This window comes from Salmo salar, chromosome 13, assembly GCF_965601325.2.
Source record: "Salmo salar chromosome 13, fSalSal1, whole genome shotgun sequence".
NCBI lineage: Eukaryota > Metazoa > Chordata > Actinopteri > Salmoniformes > Salmonidae > Salmo > Salmo salar.
The window spans coordinates 79647954-79666672 of record NC_138303.1 but is presented as its reverse complement, the minus strand read 5'-3'; the positions used below and the strand labels follow the sequence as shown (position 1 = coordinate 79666672).

Sequence of the window (18719 nt, the reverse complement as noted above, 5' to 3'; positions counted from 1 at the left end):
AGCACCTCCGTATGTAGCCAGATCTCTTTCCACCCCAGCCAAAGATGCCTGTTCAGTGTTCTAGTGTGGGTAGCTAGTGAAGTCTCTGTGTCGCTGTAGCCAAACAGGCAATAGAGAAAAGCCAGGCAGCCAGTGAGGCCACAGCCCACACTACACAGAGTAGCGGTTATCAGCTAGTGAGTGTTAAGTCGTGTCATTTCGGAGCGGTAGTGTGTGTGGTGTGAGATAGCACGGCAGGCTCTGATTCAGAAGGCTTCAGTAGGGAGCTGCTGCATGCCAGCAGGAGAGATTAGACTCTTGGTTCCTGTCACACAAATGTCTCTACTCGACTGCTCGCGAATAGGTCACTCAAAAGAGGGAGAGCATTTAGTTCAGGGCTTAGGTGTTTACATAGTTTTTGGGGGGATTTAGCTTCTAGCCAAGGCATAATGATTTATTTGAACTTTTCATAACATTTCATAACATATTGTTATTACTGTAGATCTAAATTGGCCACATTTGGGGCGAAGAACACTTCAGACATGACTCGTCTGTACTGAACACACACTCACAGTGAGGTGAGGTGTCCTAATGTCACCTTCTCAGGGTGACTTGTCCTCTAGAACAGCTGGAAATAAACCCATCATCCCCGTGGCGTGATCCAGCTATGCTGTCACTTCCTGCTGTCTGTCTGACACTGTGTGTTTGTGTGTACGAGCATGTGTTCCAGTTCATATGAAGCTAAACATCTGTCAAGTATTTTGAGTACATTCGGTACACACACACACACACACACACACACACACACACACACACAGTCTGTTCGATCCCATAAAGCCCTGTATTATAATTTGATGAGCTCTACTATAATGTTAATCAATCATGCTATTATTATTGTCATACCTCCACTGCCCCATCCAATCAAACAAGCCTCCATATAGTTAATGACAATTGATCATGAAATGGGCAGATTTTTCCTCATGTACTGTAGCCTAATCTCCTGATGTTTAGAAGTCTGCAGAGGAGAGGATAAATCGATCCATGAGAGAGGGATTTGATCAAGGACACAGAGGATTTTAATCCATTTCTCATCAGGGCTGCTTCCTATACTGGTGTTTACTGACACCTAGGATAATGCAGTCCACATTAACACGATTGCTCCCAAATAAAGGCCTAGCAATAATGATGTTTGCTCCTTGTGAGTCTATTCTAGGCCTGGTTAATGTAAAATCATTTTGTAAAATGTAATGTAAAATCATTTTGTGACTTTGGTGTAAAAAGGACATTATAAATACATTTAATTGATTGATGTTTTAGCCTCAATTTGGCAGGTAGACTGTGAGAGCCTCTGTCTGGCCAGCTGTGGTGTCTCAGATAGTATCTGGTGGAGTAGAATCACACAGCTGTTATGTGTAAGGTACGGAAGCAGACATCAGAAAAGGACGGAGCTCTGATTAACACTGTCTGTGATTAACACTGTCTTATCTCTGAGTTGAAAGATGAGATGGTTTTAAGTCATCTGGCCAGTACAGTCTGCGATAGTAGCGATACTGCTGTTTGTTTCTAAACCACTACCAGTGTGATTCACTGTCTTGTTGTTGCATGTTTATAGTTGATTATCTTGTCTGTATGCTGCACAAAATACTTTCCTTATTAGAAGATAAAAATAACCTTTTCTAAAATTATATAACCACCACCCTTCTTCTGACTGGGCGAGTCAGTTGTCCAGCGCTCTATTACACACTGGAAGAGTGGCCCAGTGCCCACACTCAGCAGATACTGTGATGATGACCTTATCAGTTAAATATTATGTCTGAACAGAACAGTGGGCCTATTTTCAGATCCGATTCCATGCAGTCCAGAGCTGTCTGGAAGCAGAATAAAAAACACGGCCCGTGGCGACTGGCAAGATGTTTGTCCAGTGAGGTGAGAGGGGGAGTCAGAGAGAGAGAGGGGAGAGAGAAAGAGAGAGGGAGGGCGAGACAGAGATACAGGGAGGGTTGGAGCATTTCTCATGCTCAAAAAAGGAAAGTGAGCTTTCACGGTCCTGTGGGATCCTCGCCCATGCAGCATAGCCGGGATGTTTGGAGGTAGTGGTCGTGCAGGAAAAGCTGCCAAAATGTTGAGAAAGCAGAGAAGCGGTTGATAGTACTAGGGTGTTTTTATGTGATACCACTGCAGTAATAACAGTGGTCACTGGAACAACATGACTGTTTGTAGACTTTGCTCACTCTTGAGCATCAGAAGTGTCAGTGAAGGAGAGCGATAGGATAGTCTACTACACACGGTGCTGGAGAGGCCCACAGGAAAGATTCCTCAACCAAAACAACACTACATAACCATGCTAATCAGACTGTGATAACACAGGCTTTTGTTTCTCAGACTTGCAGTGTGTCTACAGAGAAAGTACATTTTTCATTGTTCTGATAAATGTCTGTTCCTGACCTGACACGTTCACATTAGTAGACTTATCACATTTACCGTAGTATGATCTTCAGTCATAATACGGTGTGTGTTTAAGCATGCGTGTGTGTTGGTGGGGTGGTATGCGAGGCATGTACACATCCCTGTGTCTGTGCACCTGTGCCAGTTGAGGCAGGAAACAGAGAGAGTTTCTGCTGAGAGAGGGAGAGAACGAGTGTAACGTAGAGTTCAGTTTATGCAAAGCGATTACCTGCAGATGGGCGGCAACGTGCTGGTGAGTTCTCAGGCGAGGACATCAGCAAATTTCACACACCACACCTCCCTGACAGCTGGCTGCTTTCATACATGCAAGGCAATCAAGCCATTGTCTCTCACATTCCTCATGTCACTGCAAGGGATGCATTTTATTATGACATTTAGCCTATTGTACTGCCTGTACTGTCTGACTCACCCAGACTATTATAGGCCTGCCCTTTTCACACTATCGTGTCGAACCCAACCGTATAATGCTGGCTTGTAGTAACCATAGCAACTTTGGTAGATGTGTAATCAGTCCAGCGCAGAACAAAAGAGTCAGGGTGATCCACACTGAGATCCCAACACATCTCCCAGTGGTTTCATTTCCAGCATTTCTTCTTCAGAACGTTCAAGATAAGCCTCTCGTACATAGATAAGACGCTCTGTCATGTTGACATCGATAACTGTCTGTGAGAAACAGGACGTTCCTCTTCACATCGATATCACTCTGCTGCTGAAATCGTAGTGATATTGTCTAGATCCGTTGCACCTGGCAAATACTCTTCAAGACTTAGCTGGGCAGAGTCAGACCATGACACGATGAGCATTAGCAAAACACACCAAAGAATGTGCAAAGAAAGACAAGGATTCTGCAGCATCAGCTCTATTTTGTTGCATAGAGATTCTTATTGGAGACAGACCAACATCAGGATTCAGGAAACAGACCAAGAAGAGGAGTCTCAGTGAGTTGCTGTAGCTAGAACCAGGTTAAAATACTATTAAAAATAATTTAAGTATTTGATATGTGTTTGATTGACCCTCTGGTTTAATGGACCAATAAAAAGGGAAAAGGGATACTTAGTCAGTTGCACAACTGAATGCAATCAACCGGAATGTTTCTTCCTCATTTAACCCAACCTCTCTGAATCAGAGGTGTGCGGGGTTTGCTTTAATCGACATCATCGGCGACCGGGGAGCAGTTGTTGTTGATGGTTAACTGCCTTGATCAAGGGCAGAACGGCAGTTTTTTTCTACCTTGTTGGCTCGAGGATTCGAACCAGCGACCTTTCGGTTACTGGCCCAACACTCTTAACCGCTAGGCTGCAAACCCCACCCATCTGGCACAAATAGTTACAAAAAATATAAAACTATAAAACAGAAATAAAGATTTAAAATAATATTTCAACCCAGGTCTGGAAGTAGCACTAATGAGGCGTTCCTGGTTCCCACCCAGTGGAGGCTCTTCAGAGGAGGAAGGGGAAGACCATCCTCCTCAGTGAATTTCATAAACAATGACAATTGTAAAACATTTAAAAAGTTAGCCTTTTTAGATAAAACTATACTAAATATAATCACGTCACCAAATAATTGATTAAAACACACTATTTTGCAAAAAAGGTCTACAGTAGCCTCAACAGCACCCTGTAGGGTAGCAACATGGCGTAGCCGGAGGACAGCTAGCTTCAATACAAATCCTAGGAGGCTCATGGTTCTCACCCCCTTCCATAGACTTACACAGTAATTATGACAAATTCCGGAGGACGTCCTCCAGCCTATCAGAGCTCTTTCAGCATGAACTTACATGTTGTCCACCCAATCAAGGATCAGAGAATTATCTAGTACTGAAAGCATAAGCTACAGCTAGCACTGCAGTGTATAACGTGGTGAGTAGTTGACTCAGAGAGAAAGACATTAGTTGAACAGTTTTTAATGAATTAATTTCTATGGCTATGACTTCCCAACACAACTGGAACTCTTCCAAGTCAAGTAAGCTTTTTGTATTACTAATTTCTTGCCACAGGGGCCCGCCGGTGTAACTGCTTACTGACTGTACATTGTAACGTTACTGCATGATTGTAGCGGGTTTACTAACGCGTTAGTTCTATTAGCTATGTTACTTTACCTAATATGGTGACAACGATGTAGGCTGTGTGAAGCGGTTTGGCTTGGAAAGGTTTTTTCGCCTGGTCACATACAGCTGATGTGTTGTGCATTGAAGTCAACAAGCGAAGGGAAGAGGTGAGAGGAGGAGAGCGCATAGATGCGACAAGGAATACGAAGTGGCTGATATGAAAGTTAACTGTGTTTACGTGTGATCAGGGGTGTATTCATTCCGCCGATTCTGTTGAAAAACGTTTCTTAAACGGAAGCAAATGGAATAAAACGGGGATAAACATACCTGAATTTGTCCAATAGAAACTCTTGTTTGCAACTGCTGGACTAATGATTACACCCTATATCAGCTATATGCAGGCAAGAGTGTGTAAGGCGGTATTAAATGTCACTGTCTTTCCATGTGTCACCGTCTGTGACCTCAAATGTGTCTCTCGACCTGTGTGCACCTACATTGTAAACTTTAATTCATAGGCTTGGTTGTAGAAACCTTATGATGGGTATAGGGAAACATTTTGTATAATGTAGTAGCCTAAACCTATCGCTGTTACATTGAACGGGGTGAATGGAATATGAATGAGATTCATCCAATATGCTGTAATAGAAATAAGGCCATGATCATGAAAAAGAAAAATGTGTCCTCCCTCAGCTTAAACGGCACTGACCGCCATTGTTTCCACCACAGCAGTTAGGAGCCAGTACTGTACTGTAAACAAAGGGCTGTTCTGTGTTTGCAAAGCAAGGTGTGTCCTGTTTAAATGTCCTGTTTGTGTGTGGTGAAACATGGGCCCATACCCAGTACACACTACACAGACATTAAAGCACTAACTGCAGAATGGCTATCTGTGAATCATTTTTAGAAGCATGGTCAGAACTGTCTGCATGTAGCCCACCCTCATTGACCCTCAAAGACAGATTTAGTTGGATTTGCCATGTAAGCAGCATCCCAGTCTTTACAACAGTTTTTGTGTGTGAGGCATTTCAAACATCTCCTCAGAAGTTTGTGTGTACAGTATCTCTCAATGTCTAGTTATGGATTTCCTTCAGCTAGACTGTGAAGGATAATCCAATCCTTTCCTGTTTGTTCTCTCCATGGCTGTCTGCTCTGTCATCTCCAGCCACAGACCATATTTGTTTGTAGTCTCCCGGGACTGTTTTCATGAGTAGCTGGCCAGCGCATGCAATATTTGGTCCTGGGTTGTGGGTTCCGAGATTAATTTGTTTGTGATGTTCTCCTCAGCTGAGCCAAGCAGCCGTCAGCAGACCAGCCTGGTCACACCATCACTATCAGTTTTACTTTTCACAGTAAGCACACAGAAATGTCTCCTACTTGATTAAGTTGTTTGTCTCGTGGTAAACATTTCATTTCAGACACTGCCTGTTTGTGGCATATGGCGATATCCTTACTATTACCAGAAAATATCATTTGTTTGCCTTTTGGTTACTATGGAAAAGGGTGGGGAACGGAGGTGTCTTTTTTTCAATAATACCTTCTAAATCCTGCTTGTGGAAATCTCTCTCCCAATTTCAGATTAATCCTAAACCCACACATATATTACATTTCATCCTTTACAGGGATTGTTCCAGGAAAAATAATCTCAAATACTTAATCGTTTTCTAAATCATGTAGGATGTGTATTTGGATGATGAGAGAAATGTAAAAGTCATGGAGAAACGTTTAAATTAGAAAATAGAAATCAAGTAAGGCTGATGTGTTGGATGTTGTACTCGAATATTCTGAATGATAAAAAAATATAAAAATAATTCTAAACCAAGTTTTCAGAGCCTGCAAGCGTGTGAAATACCAAGATTAACATGACCAGCTTGAGCATCAAATTGAAAGGTTGAGATGTTTTGATTTGTCGATTGATGTTGAACCCGAACAAACCCATGACGAGTTGTCCTCTGGCTGTATCTTGGCTAATCAAGTGTTTCATTTCTAAAAATGGTCATCTGATGTCAATCCCTTTGTTTTAGCAGATAGACGTTTTAGCTGTCGCTGTCCCCCTTTACCCTTTCTGGAGAAAATAACAAAATCTTCCAATCTCATGCGATGTGCTCATGCACTGATGTCTGTATCAAATTGATGCCATTTGTAGAGAATGTACCTCAAAGCAGAGTTCCTCAGTAAAGGGGATGCTGTGGCTATATAATTAGCATGCACATTAGTTCAGTTTATACCCTCAAAAGGAACATCCTTCCTTCAGAATTGAATATAAATGTAATACATTTGTCTATTGTGGCTTGCCAACTCCCCAAAGCAAAGCACATCATGCATTTTGGCTCAAAGTGCTATTTCCATGGCATTTCAACAGCTACAGTCCCTTCAGAAAGTATTCACACGTGTGCTCCCTCTCCGGCCTCTAGGTCACCTGGCTGCTCGTTATGGTGCACACCTATCACCATGGTTACGCGCATAATGACACTCACCTGGACTCCATCACCTCCTTGATTATCTTCCCTATATATGTCACTCCCTTTGGTTTCTTCCCCAGTTGTCATTGTTTCTTTTTCATGTCTGTGCGTTCATCGTGTTTCTTGTTTTGTATTATGTTTTGTTTATTGATTAAATCACTCACTCCCTGAACTTGCTTCCCGACTCTCAGCGCACATCGCTACAACACTTCTTTACTTTTTCCAGATTTTGTTGTGTTACAGCCTGTATTTAAAATTGATTACATTTAGATTTTGTGTCAATGATCCACACATACCACCCCATAATGTAAACGTGGAATTTTGTTTGTAGAACATTTTAGAAACAAAAAAAATTATATAAGCTGAAACGTCTTGAATATTCAACCCCTTTGTTATGGCAAGTCTAAATAAGTTCAGGAGTAAAAATGTACTTAACAAATTGCATAATAAGTTGCATGGGCTCATTCTGTGTTCAATAATAGTGGTTAATGTGATTTTTGAATGACTACCCCATCCCTGTACCCCACACATACAATTATTTGTAAGGTCCATCAATTGAGTAGTGCATTTCAAGCGCTGATTCAACCACATAGACCAGGGAGGTTTTTCAGTGCCTCGCATAGAAGGGCACCGATGGGTAGATAAAAAAAGGAAATGCTGAATATCCCTTTGAGCATGGTGAAGTTATTAAATTGGGCTTTGGATGGTATATAAATTGACCCAGTCACTACAAAGATACAGGCTTCCTTCCTAACTCAGTTGCCAGAGAGGAAGAAAACTGCACAGTGATTTCACCATGAAAAGAAGGAAGCCTATACAGAAATTAAAATATTTCCAAACATGCATCCAGTTTGCAACAAGGCACTACTGCAAAAGTAATACAGCAAAAAATGTGACAAAGAAATTAACTTTCGGTCCTGAAAACAAAGCGTTATGTTTAGGGCAAATCCAACAGCACACATCACTGAGTATCACTCTTCATATTTTCAAGCACGGTGGTGGCTGCATCACGTTATTGGTATGCTTGTGATCGGCAAGGACTAGGGAGTTTTCTTTAATATAAATACATGGAATACAGCTATAAGCACAGGCAAAATCCTAGAGGGAAAACCTGGTTCAGTCTGCTTTCCAACAGATTCTGGGGGACGAATTCACCTTTCAGCAGGACCACAACTTAAAATACAAGGCCAAATCTACACTGGAGTTGCTTACCAAGGCGACATTGAATGTTCCTGTACACTTTTGGCTTAAAATCGTCTTGAAAGTCTATGGCAAGACTTGAAAATGGCTGACTAGCAACGATCGACAATCAACTTGACAGAGCTTGAATCATTTTTAAAGAATAATGGGCAAATATTGTACAATTCAAGTGTGCAAAACTCTTAGAGACTTACCCAAAAAGACTCCCATCTGTAATTGTTGCCAAAGGTGCTTGTACAAAGTGTTGACTCAGGGGTGAGAATCCTTATGTAAATGAGATATTTCTGTATTTCATTTTAAATAAATGTACAAACATTTCTAAAAACATGTTTCCACTTATGGAGTATTGTGTGTAGATGGGTGAGAAGAGAAAAAAAAGTAATCAATTTTGAATTCAGGCTGTAACACAACACAAAGTGCAATAAGAAGGGGTATGAATACTTTCTGAAGGCACTGTATAGTGCAGACTTGCAGGTGTTGCTGTTATTAAAAAAAGAGAGTCCACTTCTCAGCAGTATTTGATGAATGATATGCCACTTGCTGACATTAGAGTCACTCACTACCCATAATGACTTGGACACAGGGATACATGAGTATGGGGTATTTTACTTCTGCTTACAGTAGAGGTTGTTGTGAATACTAGCCCTGGGCTCTACTCCTCTACTCCTTCCCTGCTGCCTTTCTGCTCTTGGTGTTTCAAATTGTTTTGGTTCCGGCACAGCAAGACCAGCAATTCCCCATCTCTGTGTAATCAAGTAGTGGGTTTTCTATATGGTGTGTGTACAGTATATTTCCGAACCATCACAAGTCAAAATATAACCCTCTATAAGTGAGTCAGCTTTTTGATCCCATACATACGGTAACTCTACTTCTTTCGCTCCACTGAGTGATTTACAGTCTCTATTTAGCCCAGCCAAAGCCCATCCATTCTGCTCTCTCTCTCTCTCTCTCTCTCTCTCTCTCTCTCTCTCTCTCCCTCTCCCTCTCTCTCTCTCTCTCTCTCCCTCTCTCTCTCTCTCTCCCTCCCTCTCCCTCTCCCTCTCCCTCTCCCTCTTTATTTATTTATATGCAGGATTATTGGCCAGCCCCAGCAGGGAAAATATCACCGCAGCCAATGTGGTGACAGATTCCATCCACTCTCTGTCTCTCCACACCGACCCTACTACTTATCCTTCACAGCCAGACATGCCAAACTAACTCTTTACCTCCATTCTTTCTCCAAGTTAGTTCACATTAATATTTTCTGATTGGTCAACAGAATTTTAAAGCAACCCTTAAACTCTTTAAAAAGCCTCTAATTCCTTCCCTTTACTCAACTCAAACATGTTGTTGATACAGTGTGCCACGTTGATTGTGCATGACATACGGCATGGACTTTGTATTATAGCTTAAACTGTATGTACTCCACATATTATGCAACTACTATAGGATGGATATCTATAGTTCCAATGACCATCAATGCGGCCTCAATTTTACATTTGCGCCTTCTGTTCACAGTTGTTTGGTTTTAAAGCAAATTCTTGGATCGAGATGTGCAATCATGCTGAAGCAGACAATTGGAGAGCATGTTATCTGAGCCCCCTGGATATAATTATGGCTTCCAATCTATGGTGGGGACTGGGGAGGTTATGGTACTATGGTAATAATCCCATAGACGTGATGGCAGCATGTATGATCTGCAGGAATAAAGATATAAAGATAGAATCACAAAGAACAAGGGAAGCGTTTGTTGGGTTTGAGTATCTGTGGATCTGCAGATACTGGACTTTTCCCAAGTGCAGATAATATATCCAGTCAAATCCCCAATGCAATAATTTCCTAAGCTCAATAGTCTGGAGAGCCCATGCAAAGCCAGGCGAGGACCTTCTGGTCTAAACCCAGGACTTTTGTACACTACTTCTAAACCAGCCCTTAAGCTGACACTCACAAAGTGATGTCTGTTACAGCTGCTGCTTATCCTCCATGGTCCTGGTAACTGTCTGTGAAACTAGACCATTTACCTGATTTACACCACTTCCGATCACCGGCAAATGCAATTACACCATCCTTCAAACAGTGCACAAATCAGATTCCTATTCATTGACGTGCCTCTTAAGTGGTATACTGTTGTAGACTATGGGAAATAGGGGGTTTATTGAAATCCTGCATTCATTGAGTGCCTGCCTCTACTATATCCCCTTCTGCTATCTGCTATAGTAGGCCCATAAAATGTATCTGGTGACATTCTAGAACATTCTGGGCTTTAAATCAGATGTGATCTGCAGATCCGCTCTCTAATCATACTATGCACTCTCCTCCTCCACATTATGATGTCATGTCCTGAATCTAACCCAAAGTCTTTGGGACCTGGGACCTTGGGGCCAAGAGATTATGTTTTGGCCAGAAAAAAGCCCAGTGTAAGGGCATTTAGGCTAGAGCTTTCATCAACTCATATGGAGGAACTATTGTGGAATATCTGTCCAGTTAAGTCTTTGAGACCTGAGACACAGGCCAAGAGATTAAGTTTTGGCCAGGGTGAATTTAGACCGTCTGTCCGAGTTTCAGGAACGTTAGTAGAATATCTGTACTTACTATAGTATTGCAAGTAAAGTTGAAAAACAATGCTAGAGTCTGTGTTTCTTGGCTAACTCATAGTTGGCGGTATCTATTTCTGCTAGAAGAGTTAGGATGATGATTTTAATTGTTGTCTGAGGTTTGTCTGATGATGGAACCAAAGGAACCGTTAGTCTTTAAAAGAACACAAATACTATTTGAATCAAGGTCTGGAGGATGATGTGTCCCTTGGACTGTGACAGCTAACATTAACGTTTGCCTCCCCTGTCCCTGACTGACTGACCATCCTGGCTGACCATTTCCTGTATCACAGTGACGCATATGGAAACCCCACTGTGAGTCTTGTCTTCCGCACCAGCAAGAAGAGTGGAATGCCTGTGTGAGCCCAGGGCCTGAGAGATAAGCTCCAGTTTACCCAATCACTCCCCATCCCGTCCTGTCTAGTCTGGTCACAGATCTGTTTGTGCCATCTTGCCAACTCCTGTGTTGAGTTGCCAAGACAGCACAAACAGATCTGGGACCACCAGGCTACGTCCTGTCCAGTTGCTGCCTGGTCAACAGGAAACCCCAGACAGAGAGAGACGGATATTATTTTTCATCTGACTGCTCTGTACCCCCCACGTCCACCTGACTGGAAAACATTAGACTACACTTCCTGGAACTCCAGAGGGGGCGGGCTAGGGGGGTGTGTGTGTGTGTGTGTGTGTGTGTGTGTGTGTGTGTGTGTGTGTGTGTGTGTGTGTGTGTGTGTGTGTGTGTGTGTGTGTGTGTGGTGTGGAAATGAGACTGAGGGAGATTCTTTCCCTTTCAAAGGTCATTCATTCCTTCGTGATAGCAGTCAGCCACTGACTGACGGTACCACTGTGTCATTGCAGATGCCAACGGTTCTGACACTTGACCGGCCTGACTGGCCCCGGCCACTTATCTGTCATCGTCACTCCCTCTCCTGTCCCCCCGTGTAAATGAAATTAAAGACAGCTGGGCTGGGGGCTGCCTTTCCTTCCCCTCACAATGCAGCCTGTTACCTCTTGGCTGCTGGCTTGGCTTGGCTGGCTGGTAACGATGGTGTCCAGAAGCCACTGAGGCACACGTCCCCTGCCGATCTGTAATTTAAAACCTCATCTTCATTAAAAAGATAGATATGGACCAGAGTGCATTATTGTGATGAGGTACTCACACTGTGTGTTATTAATTAATTAAACAATTACTTAATGTAAACAAAGCAATAATTTCCGATAATTTCAGGAAGCCATTTCAACAGGACTCGAGATCAGAAGTGGGGTTACTAACAATGGTTCTCTCTGTGTGGACGTGTGTTTTCTGGCATGTCAGCGGTATTCTGTGTAGAAACATGAATGTTTTAAGTTAAAAGTTGGAGTTTGGGTTAATGACTTTGGTCAAGCCTTGGCTTTCACTGCCGGCTTCATTTGGCTGCCTGCAATCTAAATCCTGTTACTGTGGCTTCTCCTCCAAAACCCCCTATCCTGCAATGATTAGTCCATGATTCACTATTGTGAATATTAGTTTCTTACCAAATGAGCACAAAAAAGAAAACTCTGTCACAAAATGTTGTGTAGTAGCCTTTCTCTTGTTCCTCAACATGACAGAAAGACCATTCTACTTGGCAGCAGTATTTCTCTTTCTCTCCAAAGCTAGTGTTTCACATTATTTACACTTTGCTATCAATGAGAGCCAGTCTCCAGAGGTGTTGGAGGATTTACACATGACCAAAAGTATGTGGACATCTGCTCGTTGAACGTTTCATTCCAAAATCATGGGCATTAATATGGAGTTGGTCCCCCTTTGCTGTTATAACAGCCTCCACTCTTCTGGGAAGGCTTTCCACTAGATGTTGGAACATTGCTGCAGGGATTTGCTAACATTCAGCCACAAGAGCATTAGTGAGGTTGGGCACTGATGTTGGGCGATTAGGCCTGGCTCGCAGTCGGCATCCAATTCATCCCAAAGGTGTTTGATGGAGTTGAGGTCAGGGCTCTGTGCAGGCCAGTCAAGTTATTGCACACCGATCTCGACAATCCGTTTCTGTGTGGACCTCGCTTTTTGTGGCCTTCCGATACTGAAACAGGAAAGGGCCTTCCCCAAACTCTTGCCACAAAGTTGGAAGCACAGAATTGTTTAGAATGTCAATGTATGGTGTAGTGTTAAGATTTCCCTTCATTGGAACTAAGGTTCCCAGCCCGAACCATGAAAAACAGTCCCAGACCATTATTCCTTCTCCACCAAACTTTACAGTTGGCATTATACATTGGGGCAGGTAACGTTCTCCTGGCATCCTCCAAACCTCCAGTTTCATCTGTCGGACTGCCAGATGGTGAAGCGTGATTCATCACTCCAGATAACGGGTTTCCACTGCTCCAGAGACCAATGGCGGCGAGTTTTACACCACTCCAGCCGATGCTTGGCATTGCGCATGGTGATCTTAGGCTTGTGTATGGCAGCTCGGCCATGGAAACCCATTTCATGAATTTCCAGACAAACAGTTATTCTGCTGACGTTGCTTCCAGAGGCAATTTGGAACTCATTAGTAATTGTTGCAACTCAGGACAGACAATTTTTTACGCACAGTACTCTGGGTGTCCACATACTTTTGTATATATGTGACCGACCGCCTCAAGTCGGTCTTATGTAGCAACATTTGAAATTGTATTTTTTACATTGGATAAAAGTAGAGACTCAGAGCTAGAAAATGGTATATCGTACACTGCAGTTGAGGAACAATGGGAAAGTTGATAAACTTGTAAACCCACTTCTGAGAAAATGGCCCTTGAATGTTTTGGTACACCTACTGGAGAGCTCTTCTTTGTCTACACCCCTTCAGTATCGTTCACACCCTCTTAAGCCTTAGCCCCACCCATCTCTAAGAATTCACATGTGAGGTCATGTGGTAAACACACACTTTATCAAATCAAATCTATGTTTACTTGTCACATGCAGAGGATACAGAAGATGTAAACGGTAGAGTGATAGTACTTGCATAGTAGCAATATCAAAAACAGAAAGTGTCCAGATAAAAATATTTTCTAAATATTTTATATTTTTAGATGACGCTTACCTGACACACTTGTCTAAATTGATGGGTCATGTGAAGGAAATGCTATAACCACCCCTCACCACATCTAGCTAAGTGGATGGGTCACTATCGTCTAGACATGTACACATGTTCATGAAACACAGTAGATCACCTTAATCACCCCCAGATACACCTGCTAATTTGATGGGTCATGTAGTAAACCAGCCAAAGTAGAAACTTCTGTTTAGACATGTAGCTAGCTAGCTAAACAATGAACCGGCATAACCCCAACTCATACTACTACCAATACAGACATTGTCATAGCTGTAGTATGAATCTGCAGGTAGTTAAACCTAACAAACTAGGTTCAATATTAGCTAGTTAGCATTAGGCTATAACTAGCAATGCAAATGGTTTTCTGATTCGAATAATATTGTAACACAGATCATACACATGACGTTAACTAGCGATCCAGCAAGCTAACGTTTGCTAGCTAACAAACAGTACACTTTAACTTGCGATGAAAACAACTTTCTGACAAAATTAGAAACTTATATCTGGAAAATGTAGCTAGACTCTTACCCGTTTACAAGGATGAACGCTTCACGGCAGACTGGAGCCATTTAACTCCCATTTTGCTTGTAGCTACATCTTGTTTGGCCAGCTTTGTGTCAAGTCACTCCGGTTCATACTGACCGTGGTGTGTGCAGAAAGTAGCCCATCACTTTTTCCTACTGATCTGTTGATTGCACCAGCTAAATTTAGGGCATCAATGTTGTTGACAAAAGTTGCAAAACTTTTGTAGTTCTAGACGGCTAACGTTATCTTTCAAAAATGGCGCGGTAGAAAGGACTGTCAACACATACTGAACAGCTCACGTTATAGACAGAAGCATGCTACTTGCCAGACCAATCCAAACTCATCTCCCAGCATGTCCAGCCCATGCATTATCTCAGCCAATCATGGCCAGTGGGAAGGTTCTTGACTTTTTCCATGGCTACACCAACTAGGCTTGTAATTTAACAATTTTATTCATATTTATGGATGGAATACAAGTTTGTTATTAATGCATATGAAGGTTCACATGTTCCAGAAGGCATTTCTACAAACAAAAAAAACGTATATTGATTTAAAAAAAAATACATGTTTACGTTCAAATGCTGCTCCTGTGAACTAGTGACATGCGACATACGCGTAGTTTCTTGAAACGAGTCACTCGCTATCTCTCCATAGATTTTTTTTCGCTCTCTCTCTTACTCTCAGCCTTTCTCTCTCATCTCTCTTTTTCTCCCCCACTTTCTCTCCCTCTCACCGTTTCAGTAACCACTAAAAATAAGGAGTTGTCATTGTCTGTCAAAGGCTTGGCAAGTCAGGCCCAGATAACTTTGGAGTCAGGAAGTGTTTGTCCCAACTGAGGATTTTAAATAGTTGGCTATTAATTCACAGCTTGTCTTGTTTGTGCTTTCCTTTTACCTTCTTTTAAATTGTGAAACATATGATGGATCATGAGGATAACTTTATGTGATTTATGAATACCCTGAAAGTAGGCTTAGGTAAGAGGTTTAGAAGTTACACACCCTGTAAGGTTCTATAAGGTTACAGAAATGTATCAGTCAACAGTTTTAAGACATGGTTTTATATGTTGTGTTGGAAGAGAAAAGTCAAATAGGTCTATCTTCTGCACTGTATCAACCATGTTGATCTCAGCATAGATAAATTGAGGCACTGAGGCTTTTCTTCAATGTTCTTCTTCCTATCACCCCCCTTTTATAGCCCAGCTAGCATCTGGCACCTCTCCTGGATAAAGCATGCCTCTGCTCTCCTCTGAGACTGGCGGACTGTTTGATGAGGATAAGATGAGATGATTCCCATTGAGCAGCTGCTCTGTCTTGGCCTTGAGGCTGCATGGCCAACTGTGCCACTATCTATCACTGCCCATGCCTGGCTCTATGTGAGACCGAACCCTCCTTTTGGACAGGGAAGGTTTGGCTACAGTAACACTGAGTGAGAGAAAGGGTGAGAGAGAGAGTGAGAGAGAGTAAGAGAGAGAGAGGGTTCCATTGTTTGGCCTCTTTATATGAGATGTGGAATGAGAAATAAACTCGTATTTGTTTTCTTTCAAATACTTTGAGCGTTCAATTAAGCCTGTCTGCCAGATGGATTGGGTTTGCACATTTGGAACTATTCCATTGGCTCTAATGTGCCAGGCAAGCTCCATCAAGCACTATTTCAAAAACTATTTGAACCCAGGTCTGGGGCCTCATTTGTAAACGTTGCGAATGCACAAAATATGCCCCAAAATATGTGTGAGCCAGTTTTCACGCGAAATTTTGAATTTATTAAAACTGAATTTCACATGAGAATGTGCTTGTCCTCCCGCACACTGTAGCCCATGCGTACGCACAGTTTCTAGTGGTTGAAGTATTGCATTGCAAGAAGGCAAAAGAAGCCTAGTAGTAGCCTTGTGCAAATGAGGAATATATGATGACATATAAATATATATGATATATGATGACATATAAAACAGGTAGTTAAATATAATAACAAGATTTAATAATTTGCCGTTAGTAAGAAGAGATCAAAAATCTCTTTATTTTATCTTTGCATTCTAAGATAATTTGAAATAGGTATATAAAAACTCCTCACCTTTTCTGACTGTGATGGTTTCATAGGCAACTCTTGAAATAGCCTATAGGCCTACAACAAGTTTGGATAGGCTACCATTCATCCCTTCACTCATTTATTGGGCCTACTTCACATTAGTAAATAGATCCAGCTATTTGAAGTATTTTGCTCATTGTGATCCAATCTGATGCACAGTTTAACGATAGAACAAACGTTTGACCTTTTCCATTGACGTTTGTAGGCTTTACTTTTTTTTTTTATAATCACGGTTTCCGATTTCGGTTTCAGAAAAAAATGCAAACGTTAAATGCACTACGCATTATGTGGTTGAATTCTGTAACAACACAGAATAAAACAATCAATAAAAGTCCCATGATGGTAGTGACTGCCCATTACAGCTCACTTATTAACCATAATTTATTCACTTTACTTTACTAAAATATCTCAGTTGTTGTATAGTCTATATTACATTTGTTTTATTTGATGACTTTATTATTTCATTCCAAGTCATCATCTCGTCTCCATAGAGCTGCTGCGTCTGCTGTCTGACAGAATCACTATTTTGTAGGTCTTCAAAATAAATAAGGCATACTTTTATGACTGTTGATTACCAACTATCAATCACTTAGGTCATGTATTTTCATGTAGAGATACCTCACGAAGCAACAGTTACTCTCTATTTCACCTCACTATCCATACAACAAATGACCAGGCGCATCTCTCATTTAATTGGGCCTATTAGATAGGCTATTATAATTAGAAGTCTTTGCTCTAACCTAGCCTATCCATTCGACAGGGAGCGTGGTTTATGACATACAATAGGATTTAACAGCTAAACAGGCAGTTGATCTTTTGCATTGAAGTGTGTAGGCTACCACTGTAAGCTCTACTGCAGTAAAAAATATATATATTCAATGTTTTAGAATACGCTGTCAGTGCAGCATATTTAGGTTCTGGAAAAAGTAAATGCAAAACATTATTGAATTCCAACAATCTGTTTACAGGTCCACAAAAATGTGCTATTGTTTTCAACTTTCAGAAATGGTCAGAATGGCTGTGTTCCAACCAGCCTTCCTTTCTCTGTATTATATTTTAATGTATTGTAAATGTTCACGTATTAGTTGGCTTGTTTTGCACACAGATTTATGTCATGGCTATGTGCGCAGGGACAAGCTGTAGTGAAGTCATGGTAAAAGGGAGGTGAGTCCTCCAACGAGGAAAGTGAGTTTATACAGTCCATATGGGTTTTATTCAGTTGGACTGGGAAGTAGAAGGAGAACGTTACTGTATGTGGGGGCTGTGAATGGGAGATGTCCCAGAGTCCCACTTCAACCCCAAACATTAGTCATCTTAATGGAAACGGACTGAGCTTAAACACATCTGCCTCTCTCTCATTCACTCTCCTTTTATTCATCTCTCCCTCTCTTTCACTTTCCTTCTGTTACTCTTCCCTTATATGTTATATAATAAGAATAAGAGCAATTGGCACATGACCTATAGGTCTGGCCTATATGCTGTCTTTGCCACAGTGCAGAGATGTAAGGGAGTTGTGAACTGTGTGTGTGTGTGTGTGTGTGTGTGTGTGTGTGTGTGTGTGTGTGTGTGTGTGTGTGTGTGTGTGTGTGTGTGTGTGTGTGTGTGTGTGTGTGTGTGTGTGTGTGTGTGTCAGTCTGTCTGTCAGTTTCTGTTTATACACATACAGTACATGCATCCCCAAACATCTTAATATGTAAATCTGTAATGTATTATGATGTAGTCGTTTTTTAACCTAGCACAACTGATTTCATCACAGTCTTTATTCATAAACAAGTAGCTGTTAAAATGTTAAAATCTTCCATGTGATAATACATAATTTAGGCGTGTATGGCCTCATTCTGTCTGTAGTGAATGCATCCACTGTAAAATGCACAGAGAAGTAAGTGATTATAGATTTTTAATGGCAGCCTGGGATCTTGGCAGAGCAAAGGCTAGTCCACTGGGAAATTCACTAGAGTTCACTTGACCTGACTGATGGAGAACCAATGCAAAGTTGATTAATGGGCATTTAAATGACTGGCTTTTGCTTGCTCTCACTCAAGTGGAGTAGTTAGGTTCTTATTTTTTGACTGAAGGCAAACCACAATGTCTGTCTACAGTCACTCTGTGTGCCAGCCAATCTGCCCTGTTATTTTTTATAGCTTTGATATTTAATGTTTTACTGGAACTATTTGTCGTTTTATTGTGATTTTATTTTATTATGAAAAGAAAGTGTCCAGCGTCCTTGCTATATATATATAGAAATGTGTCATTTTTATTTTTGCAAGCTTAGCAATTTATGATTGTATTATTGTAAAAAGAAAGCACACCGAGTTCCGAGCTCCTT

At 41.5% G+C, this 18719-nt stretch overlaps 1 protein-coding gene across 4 annotated transcripts in view; it reads left to right on the top strand.

Annotated features, from left to right (window-relative positions):
* The window catches only part of LOC106567978 (cytospin-B-like), a 177955-nt gene that overhangs the window by 83256 nt on the left and 75980 nt on the right, over positions 1-18719 (top strand). The window lies entirely within an intron of this gene.